General features: G+C 43.6%; 1 protein-coding gene and 1 pseudogene across 3 annotated transcripts in view; both read left to right on the top strand.

Annotated features, from left to right (window-relative positions):
- MTUS2 (microtubule associated scaffold protein 2) overlaps positions 1-24,818 on the top strand; it is a 317,696-nt gene that overhangs the window by 217,383 nt on the left and 75,495 nt on the right. The gene's annotated exons all lie outside the window — the stretch shown is intronic.
- On the top strand, positions 8,732-9,235 carry LOC113625528 (2-iminobutanoate/2-iminopropanoate deaminase pseudogene; annotated as a pseudogene).

The raw sequence follows: 24,818 nt of genomic DNA, 5'->3' as shown, positions 1-24,818 counted from the left end.
ATACACAGCAGTGGGTGTGATGTGAAAGACGACACTCGGAATCCTTCCAGATGAGTCACAGCTCAAAGGCTGCCAGCCCAGGACATGATGGAAGGAGAAACAGAGGCCACCCGCCCCTGCCCACGCCAGGACCCACTTGGAATCAAGCCGGGGTGGCATAGGAGAGAAGAAAACCCAGGAGAGGGGGGTTTCGAACTGGAAAGTGGCTGATTTCGGTCAATCTAAATTGAGAAATTACGCGATTTAACTTTCTAAAAGCAACTAGACTACCTTTCCCCAAACTGAGGAAAATCAGAGGCTTGAGGTAGAGATTACGGGCAGTCAGAGAAAAAGAAAACTGTACTTGGGAGTACTTGAATGTTTGAAGTTCATATATATAACATGCCTTTAAAGAATTGTTATAACTGAAAATAGGGAGGAATGGTGGAAGTCGTGTGTTTTGACCTGGTAATATGTTCTAGCCGCCAGATGAGGCCCCCCAGAGCTATAACAACCACCCAGAGACTATACATGAGACAGTCTCTTTTTTCAGATGGAACACTGGAACTCAGAGAGGCTAAGTCGCAAAGGCTGCATAGCACAGCCAGGATTTGAAGGCATCTGACTCTCAACCTGTCCTATTTCCCTGGTGTTTCACAAGCCTCTCACAACAGGAAGAAACACAAGGGTAACCAGTCGTTCAGATCCCAGGGTACCCCTGTCCCATAGCCGGGGACATAGAGAGGCTTAGGGGACACAGTCGTGCTGGCATCAGAGTGGCCATCATCAGTCCTGACATTGGGCGGCTGTGAATCTCAGCCGACCCCGGAGAACAGTCTCAGACCGTGACCTCACCCATACTCCGTGAGTTTGTATTGTTATTTCAAGTAACACATATTAGCGCTTGCTTTGAAGATAACAGGGTTTAAGGTGGGGAGTGCCCAGGAGACAGGGGGCTCATTTCTCCATGGGGTGGATTTGGCGTAGCCAGTGAGCTGTCCCGTGCTGGTAGTCTCAGTCATTAACCTCTGTTTGCAGTAGGTAAGTTGTTCTGCTAGAAGAAGGAACGCACCCGAGATGGACGCACAGAGTACGCTTCTCAGCAAAGCAGAAGCAGGTCAGCTTAGGCTGCCCCAGAGCAAGTGCCTGCCCGGGCACAGCCGTGGCCGCCTGCTTCTGCATTCCCTTCTAGGAAAGTCTACACTGATTTTAGGAGGATTGGGCCTAGCCAGGGAAGAAAGAGGCAGAACAACCCAAATGAGAATCTGTGGCTGGCTAGAATCCTTCCTGCCCCTGGGAGTCTATAGCCGGGGGACCAAAGGGGCAGATTTCTGGGCTTCTGCCCAGATACAGGTGGTCCCGGAGTTGAGGAAGAGAGGGGAAGCTCTGGGGCATATAAAGTAGGCTAGCCAGAGTGAGGAGAAAGTTTGCATCTGTAGCAAGCAAAGAAGGGCTAAAATTCCTAACACGACGAAGCAAAAGGGTTTGATGCTATATAATGAGAAGCTGTAGTGCTTATGGCATTTAGCGTAGTTACAGTGTAGAAAGTAACCTGCTAGCGTAGGGGAATTACGTAGAGGTACTGGAAGTAAGACTGCTTATCCCTCCTTGTTACTAGCTAACATTTATGTATCTTACTGTGGACCAAGCCCTTGGCAGGAGCTCACCACCCCTTGTCCCGTTTAATTCTCTCCACAGCCCTGTGGATGGGCACTGTTGGGACCTAGAGAGAAGCGTCACTTGGCCTGAAGTCACACAGTGACGCAGAGCCAGGCTGGAGTCTGACCCAGGGGCAGGGTCCTTCAGACTTCATCACTACATTCATACTTGGTACGGTAAAGCGAGAAAGCGCAATGTAGAGAAAGCACAGAACTGGGCATCAGAAAACGGGTCCAGCCCGATCCTTGTCAGCACTGCGGTCTGGAAAGTCCACAGACCCTCTGTCTGTTTCACTTTCCTCATCTGTGAAAGGAGACCGTTCTGAGGGTGAACCGAGCTAGTGTCCACGAAAGTGGTTGGGAGATGCTACCACTTGGTGACGATGACTGTGGAATCAGAAAATAATCCTCAAGTCAAGTGCCTGCTCTGGACCAGCAGCTGTGCTCGGGACTGGGAATACAACAGAGGGCAAAGCAGACGTGCTCTGTGCCCTCGTGGAGCTTGGTGGAGGGATTGAGCACGTCTTTTAAATACAAGAAACGGTATTGGAGGGTGCAACCTCGTCTGGGAGCTCCGGGGTGCAGGCTCTGAGATGGAAGAAAGAGTGGACACGATGGCAGCAGGTGTGGCGGGGAGAGGGGCCTGTGTGGAAAATCACTGCGGAGGGGAGGGGACGTGCGTGTCCATGGAGTTGAGGGGGCGCCGATAGAGCCCTAGGCTGGGGAGCTGGTTGACAGGCCCGACCTTGCAGGGCCTCCTAAACAGTGAGGGGGAGCCCGCTCCTTACGGAGGAGCAAAAGGAAGACCCTGTGTGGACGGTGATCTGAGCAGACTCACGTTTCCAGAACAGACGGGCAGGGAGACCAAATGGGAAGCTAAGGCTGTGGTCCACACGGGCGTGGATGGTGGTGGCTTGGACCAGCGTGATGGATGTGGAGATGGAGAGATGTCCATGGTGGTGGGAGAGATGTTAGGAGGTAAGTCGGGTAAGAGTGGTGATGTGTTGGAATAAGGGGTGAGGAAAAGGTAGCTGCCAGGGCTTAGGTCAAGGTCTCTGGCTGGGGAACCACATGAATGGGGTACCACTCACTGAGATGGAAGATGCGATGGGTGGGCTTCGCGGAGGTTCCTGGACTGAGTTCTCAGACATGAAGAGTTTGAGGTCCTTTGAGACATCCACGGAAGATCTCCAGTAGGCTAAATAGAACTGGTGCTCTTGACACGAGTAGCTGGTACGTGTTGTCTGACTTTTAAGAGGAAGTGGCAGACCATCTCCTGGGGGCCTTCATGGTCTGGGTCCAAAGAGATTCTTCTTTGGTATAAAACACAGTGCTTTTCCTTCCGGAGTTGGCCTCGTTTGTGAGATCAGATGACCACGTGACACAATGAGAAATTACAAGTCAGTGTGAGACTGATGAGCAGAGCTCGGGGTGTGCTGGAAGTGAGTGCAGAGGCTTCCTGGGAAAACTGATACTCACACGGGACACACCTGGCAGGCTGAGGGACAGGTGGGAGGGAAGATAGTGATACACCGACGTGAGCAGGAGAAGAGAGAATAAACACAGCTCTGTGCTGTGACAGGGGCAGCGGGAGCGAGGTGGGAGGCCGACTGAAGATTGCAGCGTATACATAAGACATTGGGTCACGGCATCCAGCCGCTTAACACAGAGATGTATTTGAAGATGAGACTTGTATTCTTGGAATTGTGACTTTCTATTTCAGTGGCTTCTGGTCTTGTTAAAAGACAGATCAGTCATGGCAAACAGCAAACCCAAGTTCAAATGACATGAAAATTGAGTGTGTGTGCGCGTGCACGTTTATGTATGTGTGTTTCTTTCCCACCCTCATGCAAAGCTTTAGGCAGTATCTAATAGCCAGCTTAGTGAAAATGATATTTTAAAATAGATGTGAGGGCCTCAAGGAAATGATGTCTATTTCCACTCCTAATCTCAACTATGGGGGGCAGCTGGGGTGACCTGTAATCAAACCTGGGGGCCCTGCACTGAGAGGGAATGGACAGCTCTGGAGAGCCAAGCCAGAAATGGAGTAAATGACTATTCTCGGATTTTGGTTCACCTGGAAAAATGTCTTCTGATTTGAATAAAAACACGTGTCGGCACAGGGAGGATGTCTCTTCCCAGGCTTTGGGCTTTGCGTTGCTGCCATGCCAGGCCTGCCGTCTCCCCTCGCCTCCTTTGGGAGTGGGAGCCAGCCTCTGTGATTTCAGAGCCCATCAGAAAGTGTTCACACGGGAGCATAGGAGAGGGTAGCCGCGGGTGTGGGCTCGCCCTCCTGATGTGCTAGGAAAGGAGACCCAGTGACCATAACATCAGCATCTTCTAGTTCCATCTGCTTATTGCTGTCCAGGGAGCCCGTCCACAGGCTACTTACAGAGAGGAGGCGTTTGTCTAACTTCTGACTGTCCACTTTTTTCAGTAATAGGGAAACTGACTCATGCGAAACATACAAAGTAGTTCAGGGACAACCACTTTGGGGCCTATTTAAAATAACTTGACCTATATTGTCTATAATTAAACCTGGAGCGGGATTGCGTTTTGAAAAATTCTCTTAAGCTGATTTATCCTTTTTCAGTGCGCCACAGCAGAATCCCCAAAGAAAGGGAGAAAAAATATCTGTGTGTATTTATAAAACATCCTCTTTGGATGAATATATTTTGTGAGAGGAAGACAGCAAGGGGAAATATCACAGCCAAAAGGATTATCTTCTCTTCCGTTGGAAGAGACTTTTTTTATAATGAAACAAAGTCCTGATGGGTTCATTCCATTTACTTGTCCAAGTCCAGTGGAGATCCTGTGTTCATTGGACTCTTGGTATTATCCGACACTTCTGATACAGTCAGGATTTATGCTCCCACTCAATAACAATACCAGCTTTCTGCAGTCCAGGGTCTGATCTGTTATATTCTGTCCAGAAGAAAGTAGTTTCAGATGCAGAAGCACGTGTGTTCATGCTCTGGGTGCTCTTTCAGCACATAGGATGGGAACCCAAACAGTCCAGGAGAAGGGCTCGGCCCAAACTATAGAATTCCCACATCCTTGAACAGTCTGGGCCCCTGGAGAGCAACAGGACTGAAACAAGGGCCTCTGCTGCTTGGGATCGCTGAGGCTCGTATTCCGTGAGGTTTGTTTCTCTTCTCTTCGGTCCCGACAACAGCTCGGATACATGGGAGCTGTGCGGCCACAGCTGCCGACCTCCCTCCGGGCCACACACTGCAGACAGCCAGCGCCGCCACGAGTCCAGCCTGGGAATCATTCAAACGCGGCAGCGCCAGCCAGCAGTGTCCCCACCCCACTGCTGTGTCCAGACTGCCTTAGTTTAAGCCCCTTCACCCGAGACAGTTATTCCCAGCTGAAAACAGACCACAGCTGCTGCTCAGATAGTACTGGTGACCTGAAAACATCTAACGACAGTTTTCAAAATACGATTAGGGGGAACCACCATATCAGTTTATAACACTAGTGTTGGGACCAAATTTTAATTCCAATCCCAGTTCGATTCATCCATTCATTTCATTTTTCTTCTGGGTCTCTGGTGTGCCAGCCATGCTGCTGGGCCCCCAGGGTCCCTCAGGGAACAAGAGGCACCCTGACTTCTGGGCTGCAGTGGGTGAGCGTGAGGTAAGGTATCAGGAGCGTCGTAAGGCAGGCTGAAGATGTGTCATCATTTGTAAGAAATACAGGATGATTCTATCAAAATACTCTCCCAGCACATGTTCTCTTATGGTCTGACCGGATCATTTCTGGTTTCCTTGTCCCAGGGGCGCCGAGAGTAACTCAGCCTGTCCCTGTTCTCTGAGGAGCGATGCTTGGAGCACCCCTGGGTGCTGGGCGCCCCACACCCACAGATCACTGAGTTGCCCGCCCTTGTTGCCCAAATGCCCAGGCAGAGAGGGGGTAGGAAGTTTAGAGATGGCAGAGACAGCCAAGAAGGTCCCAATTGCTTCCTTCCAGAGCCTTTTCTTTACTGGTCTTGCGCTTCCCGTCAGAAAAGGGGGCTAGAGAATTCCTTTAGCCCCCTGCCCCATCACACCCACACTGGGCAGGGGCCCCGGTGTTCCCCAGCACTGAAGTCTTTAGTGCAGGTGTCCTACTGCCTGGCATTACTGGAGCCCTCCCTCCACTGGTGGCCATCTGTCCTGTCACCCCAGCTTAGGGGCAGATGAACGGCAGGGTGGAACAGCCATGTGTCAAGTCAATCAGTGACAGAATCACCAGCACCTACACCACCATCTCATCCGGACATGAACTGAAGTGAGACATTTTCTTGTTTGCCAGAAGAGGAGAAAGATTCTCACCCACTGGGAGAAAGACATGATTATTTTAGCTTTCTGATCAAACCTTTCCTTGCATCTTCCCATACTGGGAAAGGGAAACCAGTAGGAGTGGGTGAAGGGTTGGCTGTGAGGTGTGGGGTGCTTAGGAAAGGGGTTTAGGGAGAGCTTGGTTTCCAGTTGCTTAGCTGGGTGGACGGTGATGCCATTTTGCTGAGACTGATGTGGTACCTTCCACCATCTAAGGAACTGAGGTCCTATCAGTGGCAGTTAGCGTTTTAAAATCCTCTTAGTGATATTTACAGCTATCATTATAAAAACTAGAAGCTCCGTTAGCCTGTCCCACCTAGAAATAGAGCACATAACCCCTATGTTTGTAGCAGCACTATTCATAATAGCCAACGCTTGGAGACAACCTAAATGTCCATCGACAGATGTATGGAAAAAGAAGATGTGGTACCTATGTACGATGGAATACTACTCAGCCATAAAAAAGAATGAAATAATGCCATTTGCAGCAACATGGATGCAACTAGAGATGATCATACTAAGTGAAGTAAGTCAGAAAGAGAAAGACAAATACCACATGGTATCACTTATATGTGGAATCTAAGATATGGCACAAATGAACATATTTACAAAACAGAAACAGACTCATGGATATAGAGAACAGACTTGTGGTTGCCAAGGGGGTGGGGGAGGGATGGACTGGGAGTTTGGGATTAGCAGGTGCAAACTATGAGATATAGAATAGATAAACAACAAGGTCCTCCTGTAGAGCACAGGGAACTATATTCCATATCCTATGATAAACCACAATGGAGAAGAATCTAAAAAAGAGTGGATATATGTATATGTATAACTGATACACTTTGCTGTACAACAGAAATTAACACAACATTGTAAATCAACTATACTTCAAGTAAAATAATCAAAAAAAAAAAGAAAAAGAAAGAAGGAAACACAGTGCATATATGGTGGTGGCAGCGCTTCACCCTGTGCACCGTTTGCTGGAGCTCAGAACTTTGTTGTGCTGCCCTGTGAAATCACTGCTGTGTGGCTCTGAGGACCCAGCACAGCCCCTGCCCCAGAGCCAAGGTGGGTTGTCCCCAGCTCTACCAGCCTGCAAGAAATCACCCCGTGGTTGGGCAGCAACCAGGATGAGGGGGCTACGGCTCATCCCGGCCCTGCTCACAACCCCAGCGTGTCCCCGGGATGGGCCTTCAGTCTGCTCTCAACCCCAGCGTATATGCCCAGGGTTGGCATTCAGTCCGCCGGCGCCAGGCCCTGGGGAGCTGCGGATCTCAACAGTGGAAGAATCAAGGTGCGACCCAGAAGGCTGGCTTTGTCCTCTTCTCTTCATCTTTTACGCTTTCCCTGATTCATTTTGTGGGTAAATGAGGTGACATTTGATGAAATGCAGCACTCAGAGCTTTCTAAACAGAAGAGTCCTCTGCCATCTCCCCAAACGGAAAGAATGCTCAGACTAAACTTGGTTCTCTGGGATCCAAAGTCCGGCTTCTGTCTGCACACGCAGAGCTTGGATTTCATTCTTTATTTTGGCTTCCTAGCTATCAAGACAGCTAAAAGCCACGTTCATAGCTTATAATAATCAAGTCAATTTTGACTTTCCTACTACACATCATTTTATCTTCAAACTGAGAAGTAATTAAGCCACCTTTGCAGGCATTGCAGATTGGGCTAAAAAGGAGGGAAATGCCCTATGACACATGGTCTGTGAATGACTTATATCGGATTATCACCTCTGAGTAGAGTTTGAGTTTGACTCTGTTAGTATATGATTTTTGATGGGCACGTTTTCGCCTTTTGTCTCCATCTGAACTGAAAAGACAGGTTCATACTTTGTGTCTCACTGTATGTATCTTGCCCAAGGCTGTTGTCTTGCCCCCAGCCGTCTGTCCTAGTGGAACTGCCATCACAAAGTGCCCTTGCATTTGTTTATCCATCCCTTCTTTTTCTCATAACGGTGACGATCTGTAAATTACGCTTGTCAACATCTCCTAGACGCTGTTACATTCTGGATGGCTGTGTGCTCCTGGGCACAGCTGTTTCAATCATTGTTTCCTTTTACTGACAGAAAGGAGAAACCAGAGATTGTTTTGACAATAATCTTTTTTTTTTTTATTAAAGAGAAACTACTAGAAGGAAGGAAGAGTAAGGAAGCATGAGGCCCAAATTATTTGTAGAAGAGGGATGTACAAGAGGGTCAAGAGTGGCTTATGAGTCAAATCAATTGATGCGTTGGACAAACAGTGGGTTTGTAAGATGCATTTACATTGAATCTGAAAAGATGTTTTGAACTGAAAGAGGCATTGGCTGGGAGCAGAGTCACTGCAAATGATGCCGTTGAAAAGGTGGGGTCTCCTTGCTCCAAGGGCACGTAGAGAGTCAGGCTGAGTTTTGCCTTATTAAGAAAATCCATAGGGCGTCCCTGGTGGCACAGTGGTTGAGAGTCCGCCTGCCGAGGCAGGGGACGTGGGTTCGTGCCCCGGTCCGGGAACATCCCACATGCCGCGGAGCGGCTGGGCCCGTGAGCCATGGCCGCTGAGCCTGTGCGTCCGGAGACTGTGCTCTGCAACGGGAGAGGCCACAACAGTGAGAGGCCTGCGTACCGCAAAAAAAAAAGAAAAAAAAAAAAAAGGAAAATCCATAGCGTTTATGCACAGCAGGGCCAAGATTTTTAATTAGAATGCCTAAAATCCATATTTATCATCGGTTCTCTAGGCTGTGCTGTACTTCCACTTAACAAACCCTTCTGGGGATGCTACTTGTTTTGCTTAAATGGCAATTTTAAGAAGACCAGAACAGACCCGTGAGACGCGTGTAGGAGCAGTATACGGGGTAGTTGTCTCCAAGGGAAAAGCATTAGCCGTGTCGTCTTTGATCAGAAAGGTGATCAGCACCGCGAAAGCCCCAGCGGCCATTGGTCCCTACAGTCAGGCTGTGTTAGTCGACGGGACCATTTACATTTCAGGACAGCTAGCTGTGGGTCCTGCAAGTGGATAGCTTGTGCCAGGAGGGGTGGCAGAAGAGACTAAACAAGCTCTTACAAACATGGGTGAAATCCTGAAAGCAGCGGGCTGTAACTTCACGAATGTGGTAAGAACAGCTGTTTTGCCGGCTGACATAAACGACTTCAATACTGTCAATGACATCTACAAGCAGTATTTCCAGAGTAGTCTTCCCGCGAGAGCTGCTCAGGTTGCTGCTTTGCCCAGAGGAGGGCAAAGTGTTGAGACTGAAGCAGTAGCTGTGCAAGGACCTCTCATGACAGCATCGCTCTGAGTGGGCCCAGTGTTATTTAATCTGGAATCTTAATAATGTTTTTAAATTAACATCTTAATTTTTACAATCTTCGTTGAGAAGTGTAAGGTTGACTGAAATATCTGAAGTTATTTTGGAAATACCATATAATAAGGGGAATTGAATGTGAATTGAAGATTAATGATGAATCTAGTTACTGATGTTATAAATTACACCTCTATAACACTCATATTACTGGATGTGGGAGAAGAGACACGCATTACATAGTTACTCAGAAAAATAAAAGTAAAGGGAAGTGCCATGTAGGAAAGATGAGTTGCTATTCCTGAGAAATACTAAAGAGCACACCTAATTCAATTAAACCCTGTTAATTTAATGGTGTGAAATATTTAGTTCTCGTGTCAGATAACATGATTCTGCTTTTAGTTGAGTAAAATTAAAGCACTTAAGTTTGAATGGTAGAGGTAAAGGAGAAGAAGCTGACCAAATTTTATATAGATAATATTTTTCTAATGGAAATAAAATAGCATGCAGATTAAAAAAAAAAAAGACCAGAATATAACTCTTTTTGTCAGGATTCATTAATATATTCATTATGTTGGGGGAACACTGTCATGTCATGTTTCCAAAATATAATGTCTTTTGGATTGTTTTAAAATTGCTGTCCTGCAAAATTCATCAGCAGTACACTGAGAAAAGGAGAAAAAGTCCTGGTCTGTCTCTCATGCTGTCAGAATTGAAGTGAAGTACATAACACCCATCCAGGACTCCTACACTGACACAGTTTGGGGGTCTTGCTTTCCAAGCTTCATGAAACTAATTACAGTTGTTTGTGGACTAATGAACTTGTATTTTTGTGGTCTTGTGCTCAGCTGTGGGAAGGATGTCACTCAGTCACCTCCTGTGGGAGAACACTGCCAGACATTGATGAAAGACTCTTTAAAAGAACAGTCACATAGTTTGCGTCACTTAGAAGCTTATAATCCAAAGAATGAAAGAGGACCACATCTCAAAACACCAGGAAACACAAACAAAGGGAACCTGTAATGAGTATGTAAAAAGTCCTGGTCTATATGTTTCAGTTCTCTGGCATTTGAATCTATATAGGTAAATGATGTGTTGGAAAAATCCCAGAGTCACTATTGGCTTAGCCTGGAATAATGCCTGGTATATAGTAAGCATTCAATCATATTTGTGGGTTTTTTAAAATTTCTTAAAATTAAAAAAAATTAAATTTGTTTTAATTGAAGTATAGTTGATTTACAATATCATGTTAGTTTCAGTGTACAACATAACAATTCAGTTTTATATATATATAATATATATATATTATATATATATTATATACATATATATTCTTTTTCACATTCTTTTCCCTTACAGTTTATTACAAAATATAGAGTATAGTTCCCTATGCTATTATACAGTAGGTCCTTGCTGGTTATCTATTTTATATATAGTAGTGTATATATGTTAATCCCAACCTACTAATTTATCCCTCCCTCCAGCCCCCTCTCCCCTTTGGTAACCATAAGTTTGTTTTCTATGTCTGTGAATCTCTTTTTGTTTTGGAAATAAGTTCATTCGTATCTTTTTTTTTTTTTTTTACATTCCACATATAAGTGATACCATAGGACACTTATCTTTCTCTGTCTGGCTTACTTCACTTAGTGTGATCATCTTCAGATCCATCAGTCATATTTGCTGAATGAAATAATGACATGAAAAGGATTACTACAAAGTGCCGTACAATTTGTAACCTTTGAAAATGTAATGTTAGGAGTGGAGGTTGTGACTATCACAGTGCTTGGTACAGATTTGCTGTTTTAATAAAATTAAATTCGGGAAGGATTTCCTGTGTAGCTACCATCGTGCCTGCATGGAATCCAAAGAAGGAATCCAAGTCAGCCACGTTCTTAGTGGGTTTGGGGGGCTTCTTGTAGCGCCTCTCATCAAAATATTTTCTCCAAATATGTCTGGAGAATTGGGACATGGGAACCACATGTCTGCAATTCCCCCAAATCAAACGCTTCTGGGGAGATGCTAGGCCAGTGACGAGGGAGTGGAGCAAGGTTTTCGTTCTTGTTCACTCACTGCCCAGGGGGCAGCCTCTGTCTGAGACCTACATCCAGTTAGGATACCGATCACACTTAATTATGGTTTGTTTTCATCCTTGTGCTCCTTAGCCATCACAGAAAAGCCAGCCCTGCTCCCTCGTCCATGACTACCTCATCCCTTTTAGGAACTTGTCTTCGGTTCAGTTTCCTAGAAGCAGAGTTGGAGACAGGGATCTCGGTGCCCCTGAGTTACAGGGAATTGTGCTCTAAGAACACCCATGAGGGAGTCAGGGTAGGGACATGGCAGGGCTGCTAGGACCATGCTGAAACCTGATGAATGGGCCACAGCAGTGTTTCCGAGAGAGGGATATGCTGCCCCCTCAACGCACAGCAGCCTCCAAGGCCATGTTTCTCTCCTGGTGTCAGGAAGTTCAAAGTACAGTAGTTGGTCCTTTACTTTGGAGGAAATGTTCTCCCTTGCCACAGACTACCGGACTCCTAAAAACTTGATTGATGTGCTGGCCCCTGTATCTTCGAAGAGTTCTTCCCTTACCTTCGGGAGCACATGATTCTGACCAAGACCTTCAAAGTACTTGTCATTCTTTGCTCACCCAAGTGGATTAACACAGTTTCATCAATGTCCTGGACCAGTGTGATCTTCTGCAAATGTTCAGATGGCCTAAGTCCTTTCAGACTTTACTGTGACAGAGAGCAGAAGAATTAACCCAGCCCTGGGACGAGGCTTCCATGAGTAATGGTCATTCCCTGTGGCGTTAGCTGCTTCAGATCCTCTGTTTTGATCGGGGTGGAGGATGCATCCGCCAACTCAGTAGCCACAAACCACACACCAGGGTCCGTGTCCACCTGCTCTAGAAAGTATTACCACATCAGGCACATTGAAGCTGGTGGGTGAGGTTTGTGGTGGAGCTGTATCTCTCACCATGATCCATCTGGGTTTTTCTAGGGGCCAGGCTAGTGAATTGAGTGGGGTATGATGAGGACCACCAGCCCTGCATCTGTTAAGCCTTTGGAAGCGGCACTAACCTCTGCCGTGCCTTCTAGGATACAGTCGTGCTCATAATGTCCTGTCTTACCTGGGATGGGAGGGGACGGTTTCATGGACTGCTGCTTTGACTTTCCTATTACAATAGTTCTTACTCCATAAGTCAAGGAACCAACGTGAGGGTTCTGCTAAGACTGTCTATTCTGATCGTGTATTTAGGAATTAAGGAAATAATCACTGAGGTCCATGGACTTGATGGCTACACCATGACTTGAACGTGGTCTAGGACTCCATCAGTTACCTGGGTCCCGTGTGCGCCTATTCTAGCAGGGGTGCCTGATAGTGCTTAGTACCAGGCCACTGGGTGCCAGTGTCTGCCACGGCCCTGGATCCAACATCCCTCAGGAGGTCTGGGTATTCCCCTTTCTACAATACACAGTTAGCCAAGTCAAGACCGTAAGTTTCTTTGCTGAAGGACTAGAGGAATCACTATACATATGTGTGTCATGGTGTTTCAGAGTCTTGGGGACCCAGTTTCTTCTTCAGTAAATGGGTTTTGTGTCTGAGGACTGATCTCAGTCTGGAAGCTGGACAAGGCATCCTGGCTTTCCACTGGGGTGACTCACCTCAGTCTTTGGCTTGCCCACTCCTGGTTTCTTTTGGTTGTATGTCAAGCAGTGCCCTGTTGGGTGCCCATATGTCTTGTCTCCAGGAACACTGTGTTCTCTTCTGTAGGTCTTGCAGCTCACCCAGCATACTGTCCTCAGAGTCTGGCTGATGGCTGAGTGCTGCCACATGGCCTTGGGCATCCTGGGATCCTCTTATTCCCATGGATACTGGAAAGTCCTGTTTTGTGACAGCATCTCCTGCTATCAGCTGGGGCTTACAGAGGAGAGCCTCTGCTGAGCTTCTTGGTGACAGCGGTGTAACCCCTGTCACCTTAGTAAAAGGTCCTCCTGAGGACCATAGTCAGCTGGTGGGTCTTCCAGTCTCCCAGCTTGCCCACTTCTCCAGCTTTGTGTCCCTTCCTCCGTGGGCTGCTGTGGCAATTCTGAGGTCCCTTCTTCATTTCTTGTGGGCTCTCGCTTTTTCCAGGCTTCTCTGGGCCGGATCCCAAACCCTTGCAGGGAATGAAATCTTTGTCATGGAGAGTGCCATATCAACAGTCTCCCCGTCATCCAGCTTCACACTCTGCTCTTCCCCTCGACCCGCACCCTTGGGATCCACTCCCAGGTGTATTCTACTGTTCCTGCCGTGAAACCTTAACCAGTTCCTGCCGGTCCTTTGGTTTTTAATCTCTGTCCTCCCTCTGCAGGCCTAGGACTTTCTGGTTGGCTCCTGCTGAGATCTGACCCTAGTTATTAGTGTGGTCACTACCAGCGGAGGTGGGGCAGACCTGAGGAGGACAAGTGTGGTCCTCTAAGGCACCCGCTTCATTTGGGAGAGGTGGCGGGGTGGTTCTGTTCACCAACAAAGCAGGGATAATCACTTCTGCAGCCCGCAGCGTTTAGGGAAATATGAGAACATCTACCCAGATATCTTCATACTGAGTGTCGAGATCCCACCCCTTCCCCCTCAGGGCTTTGCCTGTGATGTAGGAGACTTACCAGAGCTGAGAGTCTTCCTTCTCTGAAAGGACATGCCTCTACTCTTAGATTAGATCCTGAGCCTAGTTGAAGGGGATGAAGGGTTCCTTATGTGCTGCCATGGAGACCTCTGGCTCTCATACTTAGCTTCGATTGATGCTTCGCTGCCCCAGTCTGTCCTTTTCTCTTCAAAGCATCAAAGCATCAGCAGTAGCCACCCAGTTTCGTGGTCCCCCAAATCCCTGTATCCCTTCAGATCTCACAAAGCCAGAGACAACGCATGAGCCAGTGTGTCCTTCCCCCCACGCGTCCTTTCCCAGTTCAGCACACGTGCTGTAGAATTCCAGGGACCATCGCTACTCCTCCTGCCCCATCATCGCCAGGGGCTGGTGGATGATTCACCTCCAGAATCCATCCTTAGGGTCTGCTTCCCAGCACTACTTCTGGGACCACCTGCTTTACATCAGGCTCCCCAGAAGCAGAGCTGAGATAGAGACTCAGGTGCTTGGGATTTATTGAGGGTGTAATCTTCAGGAAAAAGCCATTAGGGAAGCAGCGCAAGAAAAGGGAAGCAGCTGAGCAAGGGTGTGGCCTGGGTGAGGTCTAGTCATGCCTGATCCACAAAGAGCCTCAAGGACATAAATTGCCGCCAGCGTTCTCCTGTCCAGAGGTAACGAGCTTTAGGACAACCACATTGACCTTCTTCTAAAATGTTCTCTCCATTTCCTTGCCTTAACTAAGGCTCTTAACTGTGCACATACCAACTATTTCTTGTGTTTCCCACCCAAACCTCAAACTTCATCCTAGTCTGAGGCTGTGTCTGCCTGCTACCCCTCCTTGCCAGGCTCAGCTACCAACTTCTCAGATGCTCTCATGACCACCCCATCAAGCTCCATTCATCAAAGACCATCAGGCAGGCTCCCCGTCTTTGCTACCTCGACTCCTGCCACAATTACTGTAGGTTTTACCAACAGCTAACAACTAAACCTCCAATTCTTGGGCCTTCTTAACTCCCGATACCTTTACAATTCCACTTCAGCTATCTGCTCCATGAATAGGTCCTGGATTCTGCCTTCAGCCAGATCCACTTTATACCCTAAAGTGTCACATCTCGTTCTGACCAGTCTGCTTTCTCTGCCCAGCTCTCATCTCTGACTCCTGCTAATCCTCTTCTTCAACACACAAAGACCTCCCTCCAATTGCTAGGGCCATCTGGTTTCTTCCACTGTGTCAGGACCCTTCTTATCTCCATTCCCTCCATGACCCAGGACCCCTTGGCTGAAAGGTGAGTCCCTAGACCAGCAGCATTAACAACGCCTGGGAACTTTGGAAATGTTTAGTCTCCGGCCCCGTCCCAGACCCCCTGAATCAGAATCTGCATTTTAACAAGATACCCAGGTGATCTATATGCACAGTAAATCTAAGCAGCACTTCTGTAAGCTGCTCTACCTGCAGGTTCCCTAACTGTTGTCCTTCTGCCAGATCCACCCAGCAGAACTCCGGTCCTACGAGGACACTGCAGTGTGGATACTCCCAGTTACGAGCCATGGCTGATCTGTGCCTCCAGTCACGGTGGAGCGGTCAGGCTGTTGTTTATCAACCCTTTTATTTGTTTTTGTCATCTGCAGTTTCTCTCAACAGCTTTTCCACATGCTTACCATTTCCTTCAAGCCCTGATTCAAACCCCGACTCCTCTTTATAAATTAAACTAGTTTTGTTTAATATGTATTAGAGTAAAATATTTGCTCATGTTTTTAATCTCTTTGAATGTAATTGTTATATTTTGTTAATACAAATTTTTTCCAAGAAAGAAAGAGAACTGTGGAACAATTAGGAATTAGAAAGAAAAAAAAAGTGAACAGATGGAACAAAACCCACCTGTTTGCTTGTGTTACCGTTGCAGATATCTGTTCTATTACTGTACTTCTCTGTGAGTTTGATGTTTTATATTTTCAAAGGAAATTTAAAGATCATGCTGGTGCAAAGAGAATTTAAAAGTTTCCCTTGATAATATGTACACTGGCCAGCCCACGTGTCTCTCATTATAACCTTTGCCTAATCTGAAAAACTGCAAACCAAGAATTTAAATTTGAAATGACCTTGGGTCTGAATAAAAGAAAAATCTCCTGAGAGGAATGCATTCTCAACCCAGGCCTCAAAGAATTCTTGCAGACAGAGTTCCAAAAAGAGGAGCACACAATTTTTTAAAAAATCACGAAACATGCACACAAAAAGTCCCACGTTAGAGCCAGCAGAAAACAACAAACAAGAGAACCACATACAGAAGATTTCATTATTAAAATTATCATAAACAGTGTTCAAAACAAAAGCATGCATAGAGGGAAGTCCAAGAAGGAGGGGATATAGGTATACATATAGCTGATTCACTTCATTGTACAGGAGAAACTAACACAACATTGTAAAGCAACTTTACTCCAATTAAAAAAAAAAGTCTGCTTAAAAAAAAAGTGTGCGTAATATGTGGGACTTTTAAATTTTTATTTTGTTTTGGAGTATAGTTGATTAACAATGTTGTGTTAGTTTCAGGTGCACAGCAGAGTGATTTAGTTATAGATATACACGTATCTGTTCTTTTTCAAATTCCTTTCCCATTTAGGTTATTACAGAGTATAGAGCAGAGTTCTCTGTACTATACAGTAGGTCCTTGTTGGTTATCTGTTTTAAATATAGCAGTGTGTACATGTCAATCGCCAACTCCCAATCTATCCCCTCCCACCCTTCCCCACTGGTAACCGTAAGTTCATTCTCTAAGTCTGTGAGTCTGTTTCTGTTTTGTAAATAAGTTCATTTTTATCATTTTTTTTTTTAGATTTCACATATAAGCAATATCATATGATATTTGTCTTTCTCTGTCTGACTTACTTCACTTAGTATGATAATCTCCAGGTCTATCCCTAATGCTTCAAATGGCATTATTTCATTCTTTTTAATGGCTGAGTAATATTCCATTGTATATATGGAATCACATATATCACATCTTCTTTATCCATTCATCTGTTGATGGACATTTAGGTTGCTTCCAGGTCTTGGCTATTGTAAACAGCGCTGCAATGAACATTGGGGTGCATGTATCCTTTCAAACCATGTTTTTCTCCAGTTATATGCCCAGGAGTGGGATTGCTGGATCATATGTTAACTCTGTTTTTAGTTTCTTAAGGAACCTCCATACTGTTCTCCATAGTGGCTGTACCAACTTACATTCCCACCAACAGTGTAGGAGGATTCCCTTTTCTCCATACCCTCTCCAGCATTTATTGTTTGTAGACTTTTTGATGATGGCCATTCTGGTGCTGGGAAAACTGGACAGCTACATGTAACACAGTGAAATTAGAACATTCTTTAACACCATACACAAAACTCAACTCAAAATAGATCAAAGACCTAAATGTAAGGCCAGACACTATGAAACTCTTAGAGGAAAATATAAGCAGAACACTCTTTGACATAAATCACAGCAGTATCTTTTTGGATCCACCTCCTAGAATAATGGAAATAAAAACAAAAATAAACAAATGGGACCTAATCAAACTCAAAGGCTTTTGCACAGCAAAGGAAACCATAAACAAAATGAAAAGATAACCCACAGAATGGGAGAAAGTATTTGCAAACAATGAGACCAACAAGGGATTAATCTCCAAAATTTACAAATAGCTCATGCAGCACAATATCAAAAAAACAAACAACCCAATCAAAAGATGAGCAGAAGACCTAAATAGATATTTTTCCAAAGAAGACATACAGATGGCCAAGAGGCACATGAAAGGATGCTCAACTTCACTAATTATTAGAGAAATGCAAATCAAAACTACAATGTGATATCACCTCACACCAGTCAGAATGGCCATCCTCAAAAGGTCTACGAGCAATATGTGGTTTTAGAAGAGAGTCAATCCAAAGTATGACTCAAAGACTGTAAAAAAAAAATCACCAAAGAATCAAGTAGAAATTCTCGAACTTGAAAAATAATTAATTGAAATTTAAAACTTTATGGTTCAGCTACAGAAGAGATAATTCATGAAATTGAAGATTTGAAGAAATTACAGCGTGTAGCCCAGGAAGACAAAGACAAAGAAATGGAAAATAGCAAAGGTTAAGAGACATGAGGTGGTGGGGGTAAGAATGAAATAGGCCGACATATGTAATGAGACTTCCAGAAAGAAAGAAGAGAGAGAATTAGAAGAATCATCATTAAAAACTATCATGACCAAGACTTTTTTCAGAATTAATAAATGACACGAACCCTCAGACTTAAAAAGAACAATGAATCAAAATAAATAAAAAGAAATTCACACGCACATACTGTGTGGCATAATTGCAGAACACAAAAAACAAACAAAGATTTTTATAGCAATCATAGGGGCCAAAAAAAAAAAAAAAGAGTATCTACAAAAGGAGCAACACAAACTGGGGAGTAACTCCATAGCAACAAGAATGGAGACAAAACAGTGGAATAAAGTTCTGGGAAGAAATAACTGGCATTCCATGTTAATAAAACTTACTCCCGAAATGTGGAGAAAATAAGGACATTTTTAAACAAACAAGATTTACCGGGGGGTCGGAGTCAAGATGGCAGACTAGGAGGACATGGAATTCGTGTCTCCGCACAGCTAGGGCCCCTACCAGGCACTAGTGGGGCACCACGGACACCTAAGGTGACAGGAGGAACCCCCAGTGACCAGTTTGCAGGCTCTTGGTTCCCAGGCTGGACGTTGGGCCTGAGCTCCTGTGGTGGGAGCTCCAAGTCCAAACCGCTGGACGAACAGAGAACCTCAGACCTCAGGGAAGATTAATCGGAGTGAGGCCTCCCAGAGGTCCTCAGCTCAGGACCAAGACCTGGCTCTATCCAACTGCCTGCAAATGCCAGTGCTGGATGCCTCAGGCCAAACAACCAGTAAGACAGGAATACAGCCCCAGCCATCAAAGACAAACAAACAAACAAAAAAATATGTTACAGACGAGGGAGCAAGGTAAAACCTAGAAGACCAAATAAATGAAGACGAAATAGGCAACCTACCTGAAAAAGAATTCAGAGTAATGATAGTAAAGAAGATCCAAAATCTCAGAAACAGAATGGAGAAAATACAAGAAACATTTAACAAGGATCTAGAGGAACTAAAAGAGCAAACAAACAGTGATGAACAACACAATAACTGAAATTAAAAATACTCTAGAAGGAACCAATAGCAGAATAACTGAGGCAGAAGAACGGATAAGTGAGCTGGAAGATAAAATGGTGGAAATAAGTGCCAGGGAGCAGAATAAAGAAAAAAGAATGAAAAGAACCGAGGACAGACTCAGAGACTCTAGGACAACATTAAACACACCAGCATTCGAATTACAGGGGTCCCAGAAGAAGAAGAGAAAAAGAAAGGGTCTGAGAAAATATTTGAAGAGATTATAGACAAAAACTTCCCTAAGGTGGGAAAGGAAATAGTCAATCAAGTCCAGGAAGTGCAGAGAGTCCCATACAGGATAAACCCAAACAGAAACACTGAGACATATATTAATCAAACTATCAAAAATTAAATACAAAAAAAATATCAAAAATAGCAAGGTAAAAGCAACAAATAACATACAAGGGAATCCCCATAAGGTTAACAGCTGATGTTTCAGCAGAAACTCTGCAAGCCAGAAGGAAGTGGCAGGACATATTTAAACTGATGAAAGGGAAAAACCTACAAGCAAGATTACCCAGCAAGGATCTCATTCAGGTGCAACGAAGAAATTAAAACCTTAACTTCTCTAGGCAGGAAACACAAGAGAAGCAAAAGACCTACAAAAACAAACCCAAAACAATTAAGGAAATGATAATAGGAACATACGTATTGATAATTACCTTAAATGTAAATGGATTAAATGCTCCAAACAAAAGACATAGACTGGCTGAATGGATACAAAAACAAGGCCCATAAATATGCTGTCTACAAGAGACCCACTTCAGACCTAGGGACACATACAGATTGAAAGTGAGGGGATGGAAAAAGATATTCCATGCAAATGGAAACCAAAGAAAGCTGGAGTAGCAATTCTCATATCAGACAAAACAGACTTTAAAATAAAGACTATTACAGGAGACAAAGAAGGACACTACATAATGATCAAGGGATCGATCCAAGAAGAAGATATAACAAATGTAAATATTTTTGCACCCAACATAGGAGCACCTCAATATATAAGGCAAATGCTAACAGCCATAAAAGGGGAAATCAACAGTAACACAATCATAGGAGGGGACTTTAACACCCCACTTTCACCAATGGACAGATCAACCAAAATGAAAATAAATAAGGAAATACAAGCTTTAAATGATACATTAAACAAGATGGACTTAATTGATATTTATAGGACATTCCATCTAAAAACGACAGAATACACCTTCTTCTCAAGTGCACATGGAACATTCTCCAGGGTAGACCATATCTTGGGTCACAAATCAAGCCTTGGTAAATTTAAGAAAATTGAAATCATATCAAGAATCTTCTCCAACAACAACACTATGAGACTAGATATCAATTAGAGTAAAAACTGTAAAAAATACAAACATATGGAGGCTAAGCAATACACTACTAAATAACCAAGAGATCACTGAAGAAATCAAAGAGGAAATCAACAAATACCTAGAAACAATGACAATGAGAACACAACCACCCAAAACCTATGGATGCAGCAAAAGCAGTTCTAAGAGGGAAGTTTATAGCAATACAATCCTACCTCAAGAAACAAGAAAAATCTCAAATAAACAACCTAACCTTACACCTAAAGCAATTAGATAAAGAAGAAGAAACAAAACCCAAAGTTAGCAGAAAGAAAGAAATCATAAAGATCAGATCAGAAATAAATGAAACATAAAAGAAGGAAACAATTTATAAAGATTAATAAATCTAAAAGCTGGTCCTTTGAGAAGATAAACAAAATTGATAAAGCATTAGCCAGACTCATCAAGAAAAAAGGGAGAAGACTCAGATCACCAGAAATAGAAATGAAAAAGGAGAAGTAACAACTGACACTGCAGAAATACAAAGGATCATGAGAGATTACTGCAAGCAACTCTATGCCAGTAAAATAGACAACCTGGAAGAAATGTACAAATTCTTAGAAAAGCACCACCTTCTGAGACTGAACCAGGAAGAAATAGAAAATATAAACAGACCAATCACGAGCACTGAAATTGAAACTGTGATTAAAAATCTTCCAGCAGACAAAAGCCCAGCACCAGATGGCTTCACAGGCGAATTCTATCAAACATTTAGAGAAGAGCTAACACCTATCCTTCTCAAACTCTTCCAAAATATAGCAGAGGGAGGAACACTCCCAAGCTCATTCTACGAAGCCACCATCACCCTGATACCAAAACCAGACAACGATGTCACAAAAAAAGAAAACTACAGGCCAATATCTCTGATGAACGTAGATGCAAAAATCATCAACAAAATACAAGCAAACAGAATCCAGCAGCACATTAAAAGGATCATACAGCACGATCAAGTGGGCTTTATCCCAGGAATGCAAGGATTCTTCAATATCTGCAAATCAATCAATGTGATACACCATATTAACAAACTGAAGGAGAAAAACCATATGATAATCTCAGTAGATGCAGAAAAAGCTTTTGACAAAATTCAACACCCATTTATGATAAAATCTCTCCAGAAAGTAGGCATAGAGAGGACCTACCTCAACATAATAAAGGTCGTATATGGTAAGCCCACAGCCAACATCATTCTCAGTGGTGAAAAACTGAAACCATTTCCTCCAAGATCAGGAACAAGACAAGGTTGCCCACTCTCACTACTATTATTCAACATAGTTTTGGAAGTTTTCGTCACAGCAATCAGAGAAGAAAAATAAATAAAAGGAATACAAATTGGAAAAGAAAAAGTAAAACTGTCACTGTTTGCAGATGACATGATACTATACATAGAGAATCCTAAAGATGCTACCAGAAGACTACTAGAGCTAATCAGTGAATTTGGTAGAGTAGTAGGATACAAAATTAATGCACAGAAGTCTCTTGCATTCCTATACACTAATGATGAAAAATCTGAAAGAGAAATTAAGGAAATACTCCCATTTACCATTGCAACAAAAAGAATAAAATACCTAGGAATAAACCTCCCTAAGGAGAAAAAAGACCTGTATGCATAAAACTATAAGACACTGAAGAAATACAAACAGATGGAGAGATATACCATGTTCTTGGATTGGAAGAATCAACATTGTGAAAATGACTATACTACCCAAAGCAATCTACAGATTCAGTGCAATCCCAATCAAAGAACCAATGGCATTTTTCACAGAACTAGAGCAAAGAATTTCACAATTTGTATGGAAACACAAAAGACCCCGAATAGCCAAAGCAATCTTGAGAAAGAAAAATGGAGCTGGAGGAATCAGGCTCCCTGACTTCAGACTATGCTACAAATCTACAGTAATCAAGACAGTATGGTACTGGCACAAAAACAGAAATATAGATCAATGGAACAGGATAGAAAGCCCAGAGATAAACCTATGCATATATGGTCACCTTATCTTTGATAAAAGAGGCAAGAGTATATACAGTGGAGAAAACACAGCCTCTTCAATAAGTGGTGCTGGGAAAACTGGACAGCTCCCTGTAAAAGAATGAAATTAGACAGCCCTCAGAATGGGAGAAAATATTTGCAAACCAAGCAACTGACATAGGTTTAATCTCCAAAATATACAAGCAGCTCATGCAGCTCAGTATCAAAAAAACCAACAACCCAATCCAAAAATGGGCAGAAGACCTAAATAGACATTTCTCCAAAGAAGATATACAGACTGCCATCAAACACATGAAAGGATGCTCAACATCAGTAATCATTAGAGAAATGCAAATCAAAACTACAATAAGGTATCATCTCACACCGGTCAGAATGGCCATCATTAAAAAATCTACAAAGAGTAAATGCTGGAGAGGGTGTGGAGAAAAGGGCACCCTCTTGCACTGTTGGTGGGAATGTAAATTGATACAGCCACTGTGGAGAACAGGATGGAGGTTCCTTAAAAAACTAAAAATAGAACTACCGTACGACCAGCAATCCCACTGCTGGGCATATACCCAGAGAAAACCATAATTCAAAAAGAGTCATATACCACAGTGTTCATTGCAGCTCTGTTTACAATAGCCAGGACATGGAAGCAACCTGAGTGTCCATTGACAGATGAATGGATAAAGAAGATGTGGCACATATATACAACGGAATATCACTCAGCCATAAAAAGAAATGAAATTGAGTTATTTGTAGTGAGGTGGATGGACCTAGAGTCTGTCATACAGAGGGAAGTAAGTCAGAAAGAGAAAAACAAATACCGTATGCTAACACATATATATGGAATCTAAAAAAAAAAAATGGTTCTGATGAACCTAGGGGCAGGACAGGAATAAAGACGCAGATGTGGAGAATGGACTTGAGGACACGGGGAGAGGGAAGGGTAAGCTGGGAAGAAGTGAGAGAGTGGCATGGACATATACACACTACCAAATGTATAATAGCTAGCTAGTGGGAAGCAGCAGCATAGCACAGGGAGATCAGCTCGGTGCTTTGTGACCCCCTGGAGGTGTGGGATAGGCAGGTTGGAAGGGAGATACAAGAGGGAGGGGATATGGGGATATACGTATGCATATAGCTGATTCACTTTGTTGTATAGCAGAGACTAACACACATTGTAAAGGAATTATACTCCAGTAAAAATGTTAAAAAAAAAAAAAAAAAGATTTACCCGCCTACAGACTCTCATTAAAGGAACTTACAAATAACAAAAATGAGAAAAAATAATCTCAGAAAGAAGGTCTGATTTGGAAGAAGAGATGTTATGTCTGGAAATGGATGTGTTATAAGCAGTCAGCACTTAATGAGGAATGAAGGAAGAACCCCAGTGAAACAGTGGGCGGCAATAAAGAAGAAATAAGGATACAGACTGCCTTGGAAGAGCTTATGAATTGATTGAGACCTTAAGAACATCTCCGAGTGGCACAGAAATGATGAAATGATAAAGACCCAAGGTTCTGCAAAAGAGGAGATTGTGTGATGTTATTACTGCGGCATATGTTTAATAAACTGAAAAGACCTAATATCTAATCAGAGAAGATAGTAATCTCTCCTGGAATCTCTGAAATCTGGCCTTTTTTCTTCCATGGACTGAACAGAGGGTCGTAGGATGGCCCTTTGTCAACAATGGCCAGAGTTAATGCTGAAACGTCATCATTAGTTATTCATTCCTACGAGTTAAACAAACCCTCTCCCTAGGATATAGTATGCATCGCAGTTCAGAGGTGCACCTGGTGCTTTAGCAGAGTGGGCCTGGGTATCATTTTTAAAATTTCAAATCTTATGCTCTTTGCTATTACTCAGAAGAGATGGGACAAGCCCACATTCCACATCTCCTACTTATCTTCTTTCCCTTTCGTTGTTTGTCTTTTGCATGTTGATTTATGATAAATTATGTATTAGAGACGTTAGCATTTTATCTATCATAAGCGTTGCAAAAATGTTCTTTGATCTGTAGATTTCTTTTTACTTGGTTATGCTGTCTTTTAACATATATAAGATTGCTTTGCTCTGTAGTCAAGTCTATGACTATTCCCTTTATGTCTTATGGGTTTGATTTCATACTTAGGAAGACCTTCCATCCCCAAGATGATAATGATACTCATATATATTTGCCACCAATACCGTGATAGTTTTAATTTCAATGTTTAGATCTTAAATCCGTATGAAATTTGCTTTGGTATGTGGTTTGAGGTAGTGGGTTCACCTTTTTGTTTTTCCACATAAGTAGTCTATTGTCTTAACACCACTGATGGATACTCCATTACTTCCCATGGATTTGAAATGCCACCTTCCAAAGGGTAGTTCCAAAAGGTACCAAGTTCCAAATACCAAGTTCCAAAAGGTACATTGTTCTGTTTCTGCCTC

This window comes from Aethalodelphis obliquidens, unplaced genomic scaffold (genome assembly GCF_003676395.1).
Source record: "Aethalodelphis obliquidens isolate GAN/ISIS:26980383/991018 unplaced genomic scaffold, ASM367639v1 scaffold16, whole genome shotgun sequence".
In the NCBI taxonomy this organism is placed as follows: domain Eukaryota; kingdom Metazoa; phylum Chordata; class Mammalia; order Artiodactyla; family Delphinidae; genus Aethalodelphis; species Aethalodelphis obliquidens.
Note: the sequence above shows the minus strand (reverse complement) of the source record. Positions and strands in the feature narration are given on the sequence as shown.